Raw genomic sequence first — 17,414 nt, 5'->3', positions numbered from 1 at the left:
ATGATTAAACTTCAACCGTCAAGGTATGAGAGGTAATAATTTTCAGCAACATAACATATGTAATAATGATGATCCATTTGCTAAGGTTAAGTTTACCATATTATCTTTTGCAGGTGCTTATGATGCTAAAAAGTATTTAGATTAGGAGATGATGGTTGAACAGAAGTTTAATACTCATTTAGTTTCTGAAGTGCATAGAGTTATGCAAGCCATTAGTGAATTTTAAGAATTTGCAATTATCTGGTGGAATAGAGTATGCATCGATGGATTAGCGCCTACCACATGGAATGCTTTAATGGTTGCTATGTGTAACAGATTTGTTTCACCCTCCTTTCAACGTGATTTGTGCAAGAAATTGCAGCACTTAAACCAAGGTGATAGATCCGTAGAAGAATATTATCAGGAGCTACAAATTAGTATGTTGTGTTGTGATATTATTGAGGATTAAGAGGCTGCAATGACATGCATTTATGGAGGGTTAAGGCATGAAATTCAAAACATAGTTGATTAGAAAAAATACAATAGTGTTCCTAGATTGTTCCAACTTGCATGTTTGGAAGAAAAAGAATTGCAGGGATGACAATAGAGGCAAAGGAGCAATTTTGGAAGTACGACCACTTCAAAATAAACACCGGGACAAGTCAAAATAGCCCCACATTCAGCTACACGGTCTGCTACCCCCTTCTCAAGTAGGGCACGTTCAGCAATACCTTCAACACCGTCGCACGCTCCTAAGGTAAGCAAATCTATAAGTGTGCAGGGTCCAGCCAAGAGCTCTTCTTTGAATGCACGACCACTTCAAAATTAACATTGGGACAAATCAAATAGCCCCACATTCAGCTACACGGTTTGCTACCCCCTTCTCGAGTAGGGCACGTTCAGCAGTACCTTCGACACCGTCACACGCTCCTGAGGTAAGCAAATCCATAAGTGCGCAAGGTCCAGCCAGGAGCTCTCCTTCAGATGCTTATACAAGCCGATCGACCAGGATTGTATGCCACCGATGTAAGGGAATGGGCCACGTCATGAAGGATTGTCCAAGTCAGCGAGTGCACATTGTAATAGAAGAAAGTGGATATGTAAGTGCTAGTGATATTGAGGATAAATATGCTCTTGTAGCTAACTATGAAGGTGATGAGGATGGTCGTGAGATATATATTAACTATGAGGAAGTGTTCGATTCTACTGCCATGGAGGATTATTGGACCGTCATTGTGCAGCGAGTGTTAAGCACTCAAATGGAGCGAGCGGAATAGCTACAATACCATAATTTGTTTCAGATGTTCCTCATAATCAAGGATTATCGTGTTCGAGTCATTATTGATGGATGAAGCTGCAACAATTTGGTAAGTTCGGATATGATCTAGAAGCTTGCCTTGCCGACAAGAAACCATCCTCACCCTTATCATATTCAATGGTTCAACAACAGTGGTATGGTGAAGGTAATGCAAACAGCTAGGGTGCATTTTTCTATTGGTTCATACCATGATTGTGCTAATTTCATTGTAGTACCCATGCAAGCATGTTCACTTTTGTTAGGATGACCATAGGAGTTTGATACTGATGCAACACATCATGGTAGAAGTAATAAGTACACCCTTATGCATAAAAGAAAGAAAATAACTTTTATACCATTAACCCCTGCTGAAATTGTGAAAATATGAACAAGAGATAGCTGAAAATAAGAGAAAGGAGTTTGAGAATGAATATGAAAATCAGCAAGTAGCGGAAAAAGTTTTTGCACCCAAAAAGGAGAAAGCAATAATAACTTCAAAGTCCTATGGAATTAGAATAAAAGGGTGTGTTATGCTTTCTACTAAATCTGACCTTGCTAAAATTTGTGATTATAAGCTGTCATGCTATGCTTTGATATGCAAAGATGCTTTAGTTTCACTCGAGAATATATCTAGCTCTTTGTCTCCAGTTGTTGCTAACCTTTAGTAGGAGTTTGTGGATGTATTTCCAGCAGGGGTACCCCAGGATTACCACCTATTTGAGGGATTGAACATCAAATTGATTTGATTCTGCGAGCAACTTTTCCAAACCATGCTACATATAGGACCAACTTGGAAGAGACTAAGAAAATTCAGCGACAAGTCCAAGACTAGACCTTTTGGACCGCGGATATGTATGAGAAAGTCTTAGCTCTTGTGTTGTTCCAGTTCTTTTGGTTCTTAAGAAGGACGGTTGTTGGCGTATGTGTGTTGATTGTAGAGCTATCAATAATATTAGTATATGATATTGTCACCCTATCCCTAGTTAGATTATAGGCTTGATGAGTTGAGTGGTTCTATAATTTTCACTAAAATTGACTTGCGAAGTGGAAATTGAAACTTGGAGATGAATGGAAAATCGCTATTAAAACTAAGTTTGGCTTGTATGAGTGATTAGTAATGCATTTTGGGTTAATTAATGCACCTAATACTTCCATGTGATTCATGAATAAAGTTTTACGTGCTTTCATTGGATGATTTGTGGTGGTATATTTTGATGATATCTTGATTTACAGTAAGACATAAGAACAACACTCTGATCATTTACGTATTGTTTTTAATATTTTGAGAGATGCACGTTTGTTCGGTAACCTCGAAAAGTGCACCTTGTGCACAGATTGAGTCTCCTTTCTTGGCTATGTTGTTACTCCATAGGGAATAGAGGTGGATAAAGCAAAAATCGAAGCCATAAAGAGCTGACCAACTCCTGAGACTATTACACAAGTGAGAAGCTTTCATGGTCTTACGTCTTTCTATCGGCGGTTTGTGCGGGATTTCAGCACCATTGATGCTCCAATAAATGAGTTGATAAAGAAAGGAGTAGTTTTCAAATGGGGACCTGCACAAGAACAAGTCTTGGAACCATTTCTAGCTACAGTGCCGTAGGGGGACTGTAGCCATGAACAGTACCGATGGGGTTCGATCTGGGCAAAGAGAGAGGAATGAGTGGAGGAGAGAGGAATCTGTGAAGGAGATAGGAATCAGCAGAGGAGAGAGGATTCAGCCCCTGCCCTTAACCTCTTGGGTCCTTTATATAGGTGAGGGGTGAGAGGAGAATCTTTCTCTCCAACCCTTGGTAGGGTACCAATATTTCAAGGAGGCCCTTAGGGTCCTTATATGGGCTGTTGTATTACATGGGCCCCTATGTAGGCCTGGGCCTTTCCCCCAATAGTAGCTCCTTAGTTGCGAGCTCTGATGGAGACAGTAGGGTGAATAGGTACAACTAGGAAAGGTCCCAAGTTTACTGTTGACATGTACGCCTCGCTAAAAACTCCATCCCAAAAACCTGATGGGAAAAAAGGGCATGGAGAAAAGAGCACGTACATAGCACTGGTTTTTCTTTACATAACTGCTAGAGCTAGATACACTCTAAAAACTATGCTTCGTCACGCTCGGCAAATAGGCCTTTGGCGAAGGCTGCTGCTAAGGCTCAGAGGTTGAAGGTTGCTGTCATGGCTCACCGAAGATGAAGGCTACTGCTGTGTTCGCCGAAGTCGAAGGCTGCTACCATGGCTCGTCGAAGTCGAAGGCTGCTGCTGTGGCTCACCGAAGTCGAAGGCTACTGCCGTGGCTCACCGAAGTCGATGATGTTCATGCACCTCCGCTCACGTGCGCCAGCCAAACTCTTGAGACCCAAGATGGGATTTTAACCCGGGTACCCCTGTAGCCCCTCTTGATCAGTAGTCGTGAGTGGTGGCCACATAGTCAACACAGTCAAAGTCTGTGCTAGCAAAGTTGTCGCAATGGAGGTGTAGTCATCATGGCCGAAGCCCCACTAGTCCATGTAGCCATAGCAGATAGAGGCGTAGCTATAGCCATAGTCATCGCAGACGAAGCTGTCGCCTGGTCAACATAGTCAGAGCTGACGGAGGCGTAGTCATCCCGGCCATTGTGTTCGGCCAAAGCCCCTCGTGGTTGAAGCCGATGGTGGCTAAGTTGAACTAGCTGAAGCCCCTCTTGTCGATGTAGTCAAAGTCGAAGGAGGCATAGACATCATGCCCGAAGCCCCTCTTGCTGACGTAGTAGAAGTCAACAGAGGCGAAGTCATTGTGGCCAGTCAAAGCGAAGTAGTCACGGCCGAAGTCCCTCTAGTCGATGTAGTCAAAGTCAAAGTAGGCAAAGTTCCCGTGGCCGAAGCGAAGTAGTCGTGGCCGAAGTCCCTCTGGTCAACGTAGTCGAAGTCGACAGAGGCGAAGTCCTTGTGGCCAAAGTCCGTTTGGTCTACATAGTTGAAGTCGACAGAGGCGAAGTCCTCATGATCGAAGTGAAGTAGTTGCAACCGAAGTCCCTCTGGTCGACGTAGTCAAAGTCGATGGAGGCAAAGTCCTCACATCCGAAGCAAAGTAGTCGTGTCCGAAGTGAAGTAGTAGGCGATGACCATGTCTGTGTCGTCATCGATAGCTAAGGTGACAACGACCCTGTCCGAGTTGATGCTGCAGCACGGGTGAGGGCGTGGGGAGTGAGGACAGGAGAGAGGGAGGGCAGGTGGGGTGCTTGCCACTTGAGAGAGGGAGTTGGTGAGGTGGGGGGCCACATGTTAGAGAAAATGGGTATTTTCAATGAAATTTCTATCATTTTCTCTCCTAATTTTCTTTCTCTTATCCAAATGATATCAAACCAATTGCCCTAATGCGCTAAATAATTCCCCTCGAATTTAATTATGATGCTAATGACACATGAGGGGACTTGTTTCTCCAAGTGCAGGATATACCCTTCACGTAAATGAATAAATGAATGAGAGCTCCTTACCGAAGTATTTATCTCCACATTCGTGCATCGCATTTACCCATCGCTTGTACGCCGAAGCATTTATTTTCACGCGTTCCTGTTGCATTAGCATTGAAGCGCGTATTTTTTTGCATGAATATCGAAGTATTCACCTTCTGTGCGTTTGCAAGGCTTAAACTAGTCGAAGTACTTGTTTTACCCTTCGTATGTATATGCAGGATTTTATGCTCTGCTTGAGGGGATTTTTCTTCCTCGCTGGTGTCACGTCCCAAATTCTGTAATCGTGTGATTAAGTCAACTCGAGTCTAGCTGGAACTTTGTGAGCCGAAGGCCTCGCCACGCCAGCCTGGTTGGGCCTTTGCCAGCAAAGTGGGTTCCGTCGTGAGGCGAAGCCCAGCTGGGTCTTCGCCAGCCAAGGGCCTTCCCGCGAGTGCATCTGTTCGGGAGCCAAAGCCCAGCCGGGCTGTTGCCACCTGAGTGCATCCCCGGGCGAAGCACGCCTAATCTTTACGCGAAGCAAGGTTGTCTTTAGTGTGATGTCTACCCGAAGGATTCATACCTGTGTAGGTTAATACAGGAAAAATGCGTAGTGCATGCAAGATCAACAGGTGCCAGCGAGCTAGCACTAAAACTGAAGTGATATCCTATTAGCCTGTCTTGGCAGTAGGAAATTAAAATCTTGCAGCATGTACCATCTTCGGATGATGATGATTAGCAACACTCATTTCAATTTGCCATCTAAGCGAAGGCCAAGGGCGAGGCCCGCCTACCCTTCGCACAAAGCAAGGTTGTGCTTCACGTGACATTGTTTGTACAAAGGGTATATAGCTTGTGAGCGATGAGAGCAGCCGGTGCTGAGTGCCTCTCCCGAAGGTTTCTGTCTTTTATGAAACTAAGACAGGACAAAGGTTAAATAGATAATCAGGGCTGACAATGAAGATAATCTTTTTTGACGAAGGCTGACGAAATCCTTTTCCCCGATGAAGGTTGACGAAAGATTCCTTTTCCACGATGAAGGGCTAACGATGTCCTTTTCACCGACGAAGGTTTGATGAAGGATTGTTTTTAATATGAAGGCTTCCTCTTGAAAAAGCGTGCCTCCTCTTGACGAATGGTGCCTCCTGTATGAAGGCCTCTTTTCTACGAAGGCATCCTCTAGTACGAAGGGTGGCTCTGGTATGAAGGGTGGCTCTGGTACGAAGGGTGTGCCTCTTGTATGAAGGATCTTCTCACTCTTTAGAAATGGGTCCCCATGGATGGCGCCAATTGTTGGAACCATTTTCAGCTACAGTGCCGAAGAGGGACTGTAGCCAGGAACAGTACCGACGGGGTTTGATTCCGGCAAAGAGAGAGGAATGAGTGGAGGAGAGAGGAATCAGAGGAGAGGAATCAGTGGAGGATAGAGGAATTGATGAAGACATCACTCTTTCGGATACACACACATCGAGTATTCCTCCAACAATAGGTCCATTGACACGAGCTCGTGCACGTCAACTAAATCATGAGGTGAGCTCGTTCCTTAGTGTTCCTCTATATTTTGATAAGGATGGGATGCTACTGAATAATTGTGATGTATTGTTACTTAGGAACACGGGAGAAGACCAGCAAGGGCGCCCAAACCAAGGTGGAGGTTCAATCAAGTTCGAGTTCGTTTCGGAGTCCAGGACCAGATTGCACTAAAATCGTCGCCCAGGACGCATACGGACTCCGTTTTCGACGTTCTACATATGGTTGGAAATCTAAGGAGATAGGCTTTCCAACGGGACTGGTCCCATGTCCAAATTCTTTCTGAGTCAACAGGAATCGTCGAAACAAGTGGATGTCCAGAATCTGTCAGAGTGTTGCGCCACAATCTTTTGGCCCGTTGGGCCGTGTAACATGTTGGAGTCCATTAGGGACGCATTCAGGGGTCCTTGGCCGACCCTAGTCTCTTATATACAGTAGCCGCCGCCCCAATTAGGGTTGGGTTTTGCTTAGATATTGATCTACACAGTGAGATTTTCACTCTTGTTCCGGACCGACTAGGCCGCCGCAAGTTTTGGAATCCCAAGTTCGAGTGCTTGAATTCTATTCGTAATATTTCAGATTGCATCTTCTACATTCTTGCTTGTGTTCTCGGTACGCTTGCAGGGATTGAGTCTTCTTGGCGAGGTCAACCGCACGACACGGTTGATAACCAACGGAGTTGTGGTGTAGTGATTGCAAGGGAGACGATCTGTTCGGGTCGAAGCCTTTGGATCATCAACGTCAAGTTCTCCACCTACCGATTTATCGCTACCTATCGGAAGATCAGGCCAACAATCCCATAAGGGATCAGTGAAGGAGAGAGGAATCTGCGGAGGAGAGAGGAATCAACTCCTGTCCTTGCCCTCTTAGGTCCTTTATATAGGTGAGTAGGGAGAGGTAAAACTTACTCTCCAACCCTCGGTAGGGTACCAATATTACAAGGAGGCCCTTGGGCCTTATATGGGCTGCTATATTACATGGGCCCCTATGTAGGCCTCAGCTTTTCCCCCAACAACAAGCATTCAAGTTGTTGAAAGAAAAGCTCACCCATGCTCCATTGCTCTAACTCCGTGATTTTGGTAAGGTCTTTGAACTAGAATGTGATGCTAGTGGGATTGGAATCAGAGGTGTACTACTTCAAGGTAAACCTGTTGTTATTTTAGTGAGAAATTAAGTGGGCCATGTTTGAATTATTCTACCTATGATTAGGAATTGTATGCTTTAGTTCGAGTGCTTGAAACTTGGCAACATTATCTATGGCCCAAAGAATTTGTTATACATTCTGATTATGAATCGTTGAAACATATTAGGAATCGAGCTAAACTGAATAAACAACACGCTAAATGGCTAGAATTTATTGAGTCTTTTCCATATGTCATAAAACATAAGAAAGGAAAGGACAATATGATTGCTAATGCGCTTTCTAGGCATTATACCATGTTATCTCAACTTGATCATAAGATTTCTGGTTTAGGGACCATTAAGAATTTGTATGCTACTGATTTAGACTTTAAAGAAGTGCTTGAACATTGTAAATAAGGGAAAATATGGAACAAATATGTGTTGAATGGCAGATTGCTCTATCATGATAACAAGTTATGCATTCCAGCTAACTCTATTCGTCTTTTGTTGTTGCAAGAGACGCATGGAGGAGGATTGATGGCACATTTTGGAGCAAAGAAGACTGAAGATGTGGCCGCTCATTTTTTTTTGTCAAAGATGAGATGTGACGTCGAGCGCTACTTGTCACATTGGACCACTTGCAATAAAGCTAAGTCTCGCTTACATCCATATGGTCTTTATATGCCTCTTCCTATTCCTAGTGCACGTTGGGAGGATATTTCTATGGATTTTGTTTTAGCATTGCCTAGGACAAAGAGAGGGAGGGATATCATATTTGTAATTGTGGATTATTTTCTAAAATGGCATATTTTATACCTTGTCACAAGAGTGATGATGCTACAAATATAGTTGATTTGTTTTCAGGAAAATCGTTCGACTACATGGAGTGTCTAATACTATCATCTCGGATTGTGACACAAAGTTTGGAGTCATTTTTGGAGATCACTTTGGAATAAATTGGGGATGAATCTGCTGTTTTCTACGACATGTCATCTCCAAACCGATGGTCAAACAGAGGTTGTCAATTGTACATTATCGACCATATTACGGGAAGTTCTAAAGAAGAATTTGAGGATGTGGGAAGAGTGTTTACCACATATTGAATTTTCTTACAATAGGTCGGTACACTCCACCACCAAGGTATGTTTGTTATAGGTAGTGTATGGATTTAATCCCCGTACTACTATTGATTTACTACCTTTGTCTACTTTTGAAAGACTTAATTTAGATGCTAAGAAACATGCTAATATATTCTTAAGTTGAATGAAACCACTAAAAGAATATAGAGAGTATGACTGAAAGTATAGAATTGCTGGAAGTAAAGGTAGGAAGGAAATAAATTTTGAATCGGGTGATTTAGTTTGTTTGCATTTGAGAAAGGATAGGTTTCCAAAACTAAGAAAGTCAAAATGGATGTCTAGAGCTGATGGACCATTTAAGATCATTGAGAAAATCAATGACAATGCATACAAATTGGACATACCTATAGATTTTGTGGTTTGTTCCAGATTTAACATTTCAGATTTGAAGCCATACTTGGGAGAAGAAGATAGGCTTGAATCGAGGACGGCTCCAATTCAAGAAGGGGAGGATGATGAGCTCATGACTCCTTCAGATACGATCAATACTATTAATATTTCACAAATAATACAAGGTCCAATTACAAGAGCACATGCGCGATAATTAAACCAATAGGTGAACTCGTTCATTGTTGTTCATGCTTCCTTGGATGGATTACTACTAAATTCTTGTGATGTTTTATTGCTTAGGAATGTAGGAGAAACACCAAAATTTTACTCGGATGTCACTCCTCGAAGGCCAAGCCAACTCGGACTCGAGGCTGAGCTCTAGTCGTGTTTGTGGTCGTGGTCGAGTCGCAGGAAAACACGTCAGTAAAACGGGCATAACTCTCTCATACGAAGTCCGTTTTAGGCAATCCTGGACATTCTGGAAAGCTTACAATGAGCCCTTTCCAATGGATATGAGATCTACCAAATATTCCTTATAATTTAGTCAGAGTCAAAGAAATAAGGTATTGCACAACTATTTTGGACCTAATTGGGTCTTGGAATCGTGTTGGGGTCGGAGTCCATGTTGTGTACGCCTCTTTCCATTGCTGCAAACCCCCCAGGTCGACTTCCTCATGTCCCCCTATATATATACACAATAGCCATCATAGTTTAGGCTTGCATTTTGCTTAGATTATTTTGTTTTATACAATTTCGCCGCTTTTTCCGTTTGTGGAACCCCAACTCGAGCACTTCATTGGTAATTAGCAATATTCAGATTGCATCTACCTGTTCTTTGCTTGTGTTCTTGATTTCCTTGTAGGAAAATCCTTCTTGGTGAGGTTAACCGTGTCTTGGCATGGTTGATAACTACGAAGTAATGGCATAGTGGTTACGAGGGTTCTCGATCTGTTCTGTTCAGAGCCTTTGGATCATCAACGTCTAAACTCCACCGATCAACTTATCATATTACCTTTAAAAGATTGGGCAAACATGCATCACCCTGTTCTTCACTGACTCGGACTTATCCTTGCAAGATTGAGGGTTCTTTGCGTGTACTTGGGCTTTCGCTTACTTTGTACACTTGTCGGCCAACTTGAAGAGCTCTTTCACCATGTGGATCTTCCAAGTACCCATCTTCTCGAGTAGATCTGTGTCTCGGATGCCTCACTTGAAGGTGATGATGACTGACTCATCGGAGATGTCTGGGATCATATTATTCCTGTTGCTAAACCAATGAATGAAATCTCAGAGTGACTCATCGTCACCCTGGTTCAGCTGATGCAGATCGTTCTCCGTTCCTAGGCACTCGAATGTGCCTTGAAAGTTGGCTATGAACTAAGCCTTGAACACAGCCCATGATCGAATTGAGTTAGGAGGTAGGTTCAACAACTAGGACCTGGCAGGTTCAACAGCCATTACCTTGTTGTCACTGCCCGCCGCTTGAATAACTGTGGTATACTCGTTGGGGTTGATCTTCTCATCATACTTCTGGATTGGGCCCATCCTGAATTTCTCTAGCCATCGTATCGACCGAAGCTCATATAAGAAAGCTTCGCATCCTCCATCGAATTCTTCAGGAGGAGGTGGGGGAGGACTATCACACCTATTCCTTCCAGTAAGGGAGTTATGTTGACCATCTCATCCTAGAGATCTGTGTTCGTAATAATGGCGGTCATCCTCTTGACGTTCCTCATGGTGGTTGCCTATCGCAGTATGTAGATCATGCCGATCGTGAGGGATGCAGTTTCCTAGGTCTTCCTAGTTCTTACGCCTATGAATAGGGCAGTTACAGCCTGGCCCGCAGGACTACGCTCGACCCCGACCGCCCAAGCTTCCCATCTAGGATCTCTTGACTTGGGGATGCTTGCGTCTGTGGCTCCTCGAGCTGGCCCCTTGCCAAATGGGGTGCCTAGAGTTGCTAGGATTGTTTGCTCGAGCAGCTTGGATCTGGGTCGCATCATAGGGTCCTGACCTGATTAACCATAAGGGTTAAGGGATTTGTTGGATCCAACTCTGGAAGGGATCTTAGAATCAGATGGCTCCCTGGATATTAGCATCTGGAGTGTTGAAAACATCGTTGCCTAGACTTGGTTGTGGTCAAGACGATGCTGCTCCATGGTTGGTATCCTGAGGGAGCTCGTTCCTCATTGCTTGAGCCACTGGCGGTGGAGTTGTGCCCACCGAAAGTCAACGTTTAAGACCATGAGGTACCTAACTTCCCACGGTCTCTCGATGAAGAGTTGTGTCAGGGACACGTAAAGCTCCAGCTATAGATGTCTCTTGTGGTATTTCACCGACAATGCCGGTACCATGAGCAGCGGTCACCGCTTTTGGATCCTCAGGAATTTCTGTACCATTGTTTACCATGGCATTTGGATCTACCGCCATTAGGTCAGCAGGTGGGATATCAGCTCCTCTAGCCATGAACATGAATCACTCTATTTGGCTGCTTTGGCTAGTGGTGGAGTCATCATCGCCACCCTCGTCGCTGTCGGTGTCCATGCACTGGAGAACATTAGGCTCCTTGGGATCCCACTCGAGATGTCCCACCTCGCGTTATGCATCCAATTGCCTAGACTCGATAATACCGGTGCGGATCAACTCACCTTGATGGTCCCAGGGGAAGATCATACTTTCGAATGCGATCATCGGTCTGGCTACGGTCGATTCGAGGGTGATAGCTGTTGACGCGAAGTTGTCATAGAAGCTAAAATCAGAGAATCTGGTGCCGATGTGCACTCGAGACATAGTCGATCTTGAAAAGCAGAAGACTCCTACCTGGCGTGCCAACTGTTGAGGATTTGTTCCTGACAATATGCCCAAAAATAACAGGGTTACCTTCATAGATCAAAGATCGAGCATGAAGTAAGGCACATACGATGTATACAGGTTTGAGCCTCTCGTTGGAGTAATACACTATGTCCTATGTGGATGATTGTATGTATGCATTCACTTGAGTACAGACAATGTGGCTAACCTTCTACAAGGAGTAGATCGGATCTAGTCTAACCTAAAGCTAAAGTTGCCGAGTTCCTCCTACGCTAAGGTCCTGATGTCTACCTCCAATAATCAAGAGAAAAAAGAGCCTCACTCGGAGGGTCTGGATCCCCACCTTATATAACGGTGATCTACTGCCTTCTATCCAGCCGCAGTCGATAAGGAGTTCTTTTCCTTGTCACCTTAGTAGATAGATCTGTCCTGGATACTAGTCTTCTCGAGTTGGTTAAGCAATCGAGGCCTTTCTAGTATACCGCAAATTTCAATCCTATCAGGTACCGCAGATTCGGTTCCATAATTTCCGAAGTTGTTAAGTATACACATGGCATACCCTATCCGTATATGGCATACTCCTTATGCGTATATACCTCATAGTTAGATATTCAACACAATCTTTGCCTCTGGAATGAAATACTTTGGCGTGTACATATGCCCATCGTCGGACCATTCGGCGCATGTAAGTTCACCAGAGCCAACTTGCAGCCTTTCTGCAAGAAAATCTCCAGCGTTAACTTCACTCTATCGTCAGACCATCCAGTGTACACTTCGATATTTTCTTCTGAGTTGAAATGCTCTGACATGTACATCATCTAGGCGCTGGAACATCTGGTGAGTTCAAAATCCGAGGCGTCAGACCATCCTACGTGTATAATTTTCCTAGACTCAAAGAAAACACGCAAATTCCATTTCCTCTGTAACTTTAGTTAGCTATAATCATAATTGCCGTACATATACATGCTCATGCAATCCAACAATCATATATCCAAATCCACAACCTTATCAATCACTCATCACATATAAATCAAGGCACATTTTAACTTAGTTTCTCAGACAAATAAACGGATTAAGATCATCTACCATGGATCATAAAAAAACATAAAAAGAATCAAAGAAACTGAAAATATTTTTGGTTTCTCGTAGATTAAAAAGAAAATACATTTGGATTTTTGTTGAGTAACTAAAAAAATGCAATGCAAAAAAGTAAACATGATGGGAATGCAATGCAAGTTGCTCTGAAGACCATACAGATGGTCACAAATGAATACAAGTCTTTAGGTATGAAAAATGCAAGAAAGGAAAAATGGTGATTCCTCCCCAAGATTAAGTGTTTGCATGGACTGCGCAAGCTTATGCTTGAGGTCTATTGCGACGCCAGTGGAGGCGGAAAGCTCGAATACGGGTTGTACCTATAGCGTGGTCTGAACGGGTCATAGTGGTGTGGCTACTGCAGCGGCTGCTACAAAGAAGAAGAGCTCTTGGCAGATTGCGGCTGCCGAGGTGGCATTCCAGAGTATGGGTACCCTGGGAAGTGCAGAGGAGGCATTCCAGGATACGGATACCCCGGAAACTAATGTTGTTAAGGAGGCTAAGGTGGCTGCCACTGCTGCATGAAGGCGCTGAGGTCCTCAAAGAGAGAGGTTTGCTCGGTGTGCATCTCCTGCACATGCCCTCAGATGTTCTCGATGTTCTGGCTAAGCTTAGTAAATTTAGCCATTTGAACGTACTGAGAAGCCGGATCATAGTCTGGGTCCTCCATTTGTTGTACTCTTCTACTCCTTGGGCTGCCCACCCCTCTTGTTGAATGTGTGCTTGTGTGGCTGCTGCTGTTTGAGCTTTTGCCATCTCAAGCTTGTGAATCCGCTCAAGGGTGATGCGCCAGCTATTTCTCCCCACCACACTATACAATTTAAGTACAGAGTTCGCTCCAGACGATGTTGGTTATGGCCGCCAAAAGAAAAATGATATTTAAGCAAGCAGCCAGGAGCATTAGTATCAATAGCAAGAAAGTGCATGTTCTTAAGCATGGGGTATCAATACTAGTTTCTTCTTCAAGAAAAGGATCACGAGATAAATCACAATCAAAGGATTGAGAAACATAAGTAACAATGCACCTATAACAGTGTTGCCTATTTGAGCTCTAGACTAATTCCTAACATGCCGAACAAGTAAAGCTCCTAAGTTGGGTTTGATAACTACATCATTAGGATATAAAACACCATGCAAAATCATCATATCAGAGAAAGTAAGAGCTCCAAATTCTCCTTTGCCAAGAATGGTTTTGGCCATTCTTCACTCATTCGAGGGCAAGTAGGGGTTCACATAGTTCTAAACTCTTGGAGGTGGTGGATTTTCATTATTTGCAAGAGCTAGGCAAATCCTTTGTCACTTTGTGCTAGCCACGCAGATCAAAAAGAGACATATGTAATAAAACTCGGCAAACTAGTGCTTCGACGCGCCTTAGCCCCAGGAAAACTATGCAACAAATGGGAAGGCTCATACCTGGTCCTCAAGTCTAGCAGGCCCAGCTTCTACCGCGTGGCCAATACAAAAGGGACCCCCTCGAACAAAGTTGGAATGCGGAGACCCTCCGCAAGTACTATATATAGAGAATCCTAGGCCCAGTCCTCTCCAAAGATACCAAAAAAATAAAATAAAATAAAAAAGACGCCCTAGCATCTTGAAGGCACAAGCCTCCGTGCTGGACGGGCATTCCGTCTGCCATCTTTAAGGTCTCACCAACCTACGTGGTAGATAGAAAAAGACCGTTCCAGCATCTTGAAGGCATAAGCCTCCATGTTGGATAGGCATTCCATTCGCCATCTTTAAGGTCTCGCTAACCTACATGGCGGATAGGCAAAGACCGCTCCAGCATCTTGAAGGCATAAGCCTCCATGCTGAACAGGCATTCTGCCCACCATCTTTAAGGTCTAGCGAACCTACATGGCGGATAGGCAAAGACCGCTCCAGCATCTTGAAGACGTAAGTCTCCGTGCAGGACAAACATTCCGTCCGTCATCCTTTGGGCCTAGCAAACCTAAAATGGCGAATAGGCAAAGAACGCTCCGGCATCTTGAAGCTAGTGCCTTCATACCGGACAGGCACAACACCCTCCGTCATTTCTAAGGCTAGGTAGGCCTAACATGGCGAAGGGATAAACACCCTGGCACTGGCACAACTAAAAGTCTCCATCACCCGACCCTTTCGATGCCCCTCGAAGTCTCGCACCCCGTGGCCGCTGAGCAGCCACAGGATGCGAAGGGGCTGGGATAGGGGGCATAGGCGTAGCGTCGGTGTGATCAATCATAAAAAGAGAGGGAAAAATAAACAAAAACAACAAGCTAACACAACACAAGTTGTACACACAAAACATACAAAGAGCCTTTTTATACAGTTAATCGTTGTACATCGAATCTATGCCAAGCAAACTGGCTAGCCTACTACACCTCCCTGTAACACTACAGGAAGATGAGGGTGCTCAACCGCCACGCCTCCCGGAAACACCGTAAGACTTGGAGAGTCATCCCCAAAAAAAGCGCACAGGAGGCCGACGTGAGCCCCCTTCGCAAGAAGAGCTACTGCCCAAAATGGAGACTCGGCCTCGGGAAGACGAAGGATCCGCCGGGAAAGGATACAAGTCGAAGGCTGAGAAGTCCAGCTCTTCCTCCTCCTCCCCCGCCGGCGAGGCCTCCACGGCCTGTACCTCCTCCACCTTCACCTCGCCCAAGATTGACTCAAGAATTTCTGAGGGCACCCTTCCATCAGAACCCCGGGGAAGGACGAAGCGTTGTCAGAAGCGTGAGCCATCAACCTCCCGAGCTGTTCAGGCCACACACCAGTCATCTCTTGCAGCAAAACATACATCCAGAGTGGACACTGGGGGATCCTCCGGCTCGACCTTAACCAAGACATCGGTGGCCACCTGCGGATCAATGCGCCCCTCGGAATCGTAGGGCATAACAAAATGACTCCGCCGATGAATGAACAGAGTAGCCCTCGACGCTCCGGATGCACTCGATCCCACCCCAGAGGCACTATCTAAGGTACGGACGAGGCCTCCTCCGGCCTCGGGCCGTCATACCTATACACGCAGATCGGACTCCGGTTAAAATTCAAAGGCACAAACATTCCAAAAACAACACAAGCAAACCAGAGGAAGACACGCACGGTTCCATCAAATAAAGGAAAGATTATATACATGAAGCAGAAGGAGGCAGTCAACATGCTAGGAAAGAAAAGAAAACAAAGACAGACCACGGCAGAGCTACACCTCCGGGGCATCAACGCTCGGCTCCGGTGGGGCAACAACGCCAGACGAAACTCCCCTAGAGGGCTGCAAAGCACCCATAGACTCCAGGTGAAGGACCGGACCTCCCAACGAAGAACTCGGGCGAAGGCCCCCCGAGGCACCCGGAGTCCCCTTACCGGCCATGAAGTGCAACGTCACGCTCGAGCCATGCTTCGCCCATACACCATGATGGAAGCTCTCCAGGGCTGTGCAAATCTCCACCGAAGGTGCCTCTGGCTGGAAGGCCTCGACCACGGAGTCCGGCACCTACTGCTCTAGTGCTTCAAAGGGACCAACCCCCGCCTGGTGCAGCAGGGTCAGTAGAAGAGCAGCGGCCACACGAGTGCTGGACCTCGCATAGACCTCCACGGCCCTAACCATGACCTTCGTGGCGGACCGAAGCCAGAAGAGCAGCATGACCGACGCCTTCGAGTCAGAAGGCAGTGGCGGGCACCGAGGCCCTAGGCCGCTCAAGGCATCAAAGGTAATCCAGGCCACCTCTGATGCAAGTACCGTTAACTGCTGGCACTCCGAATGTAGTGCCCCCTCAGATGCCCGAGCCTCCTCCAGCTCTCGCTGCATATTTACCACCGCAGCTCGAAGGGTGTCAACGTTGCTCTCAGCGGACACACGGGCTGCGTTGGCCGCATTGGCAACCTCCCTCGCTTCCTGGATGTCTTCACCAGCCTTCCGCGCCTCAGCCTCCGCACGCTCGCGAAGCGCCATCTCCTCCCGAAGATGATCCTCCACGGACTCCGCCCACTTTCGGGCCTCTTCCAAGGCCTGGTGATGGCCCTCAACCTCGTCGCGGGTTGCAGCAAAAGCCTGGCACCCTCCACCTCCCAGCGCCCTCATGAAAATTACTTGCTACAAGGCACCACGAAAGATGGAAAAAGACAGAATGAGCAACTCAGGACCCAACACCGGACTCGGCAAATCATAACCAATACTATCGACCTGAAGTGCCGCCGCTACCAACTGCACCTCCAGCTCCTCCAGAGGACGCTAGGCCAACGATCGCTCGACCTCTCCACTCCGGAGAAGAGAGGAGGCCGCAGCGAAGGTCCTTGATGCCTCCGGGTGCAGAACGAAGTCCTCTGGGGTCAAGACCCCGAGGCCAGGGCTCCCCTCAACCGCTCCAAAGGGACCCTCAGTGGAGGGCATGGTGCTTCTGGCACCAGCCGCCACAGGTAGGTCACCAGCTGGTTCCGGGCCTCGCAAAAACGAAGCCACATCCCTCGAGACGGCCTTCGAAGACACCTCCGGAGGAGTCCCCGATCACCGCTGGGCCTTTGGGGTCTCGGGGGATGGAGTCAAGGATGCATCCTCCTCAAAGGTCGCTACAAAAAAGAAACACAAATCAAGATCCCAGCGCACGACCAAAACAGGATATGACTAACGAAGCAAATCACGCCTAGTTCCTCTAAACCTCTTACAGGAGGGCCTGTAGCGTCCTCAACATCCGAGCCAATGATACCGAAGTCACATTCC

This window comes from Phragmites australis, chromosome 10, assembly GCF_958298935.1.
Source record: "Phragmites australis chromosome 10, lpPhrAust1.1, whole genome shotgun sequence".
Taxonomy (NCBI): Eukaryota; Viridiplantae; Streptophyta; class Magnoliopsida; order Poales; family Poaceae; genus Phragmites; species Phragmites australis.
Note: the sequence above shows the minus strand (reverse complement) of the source record.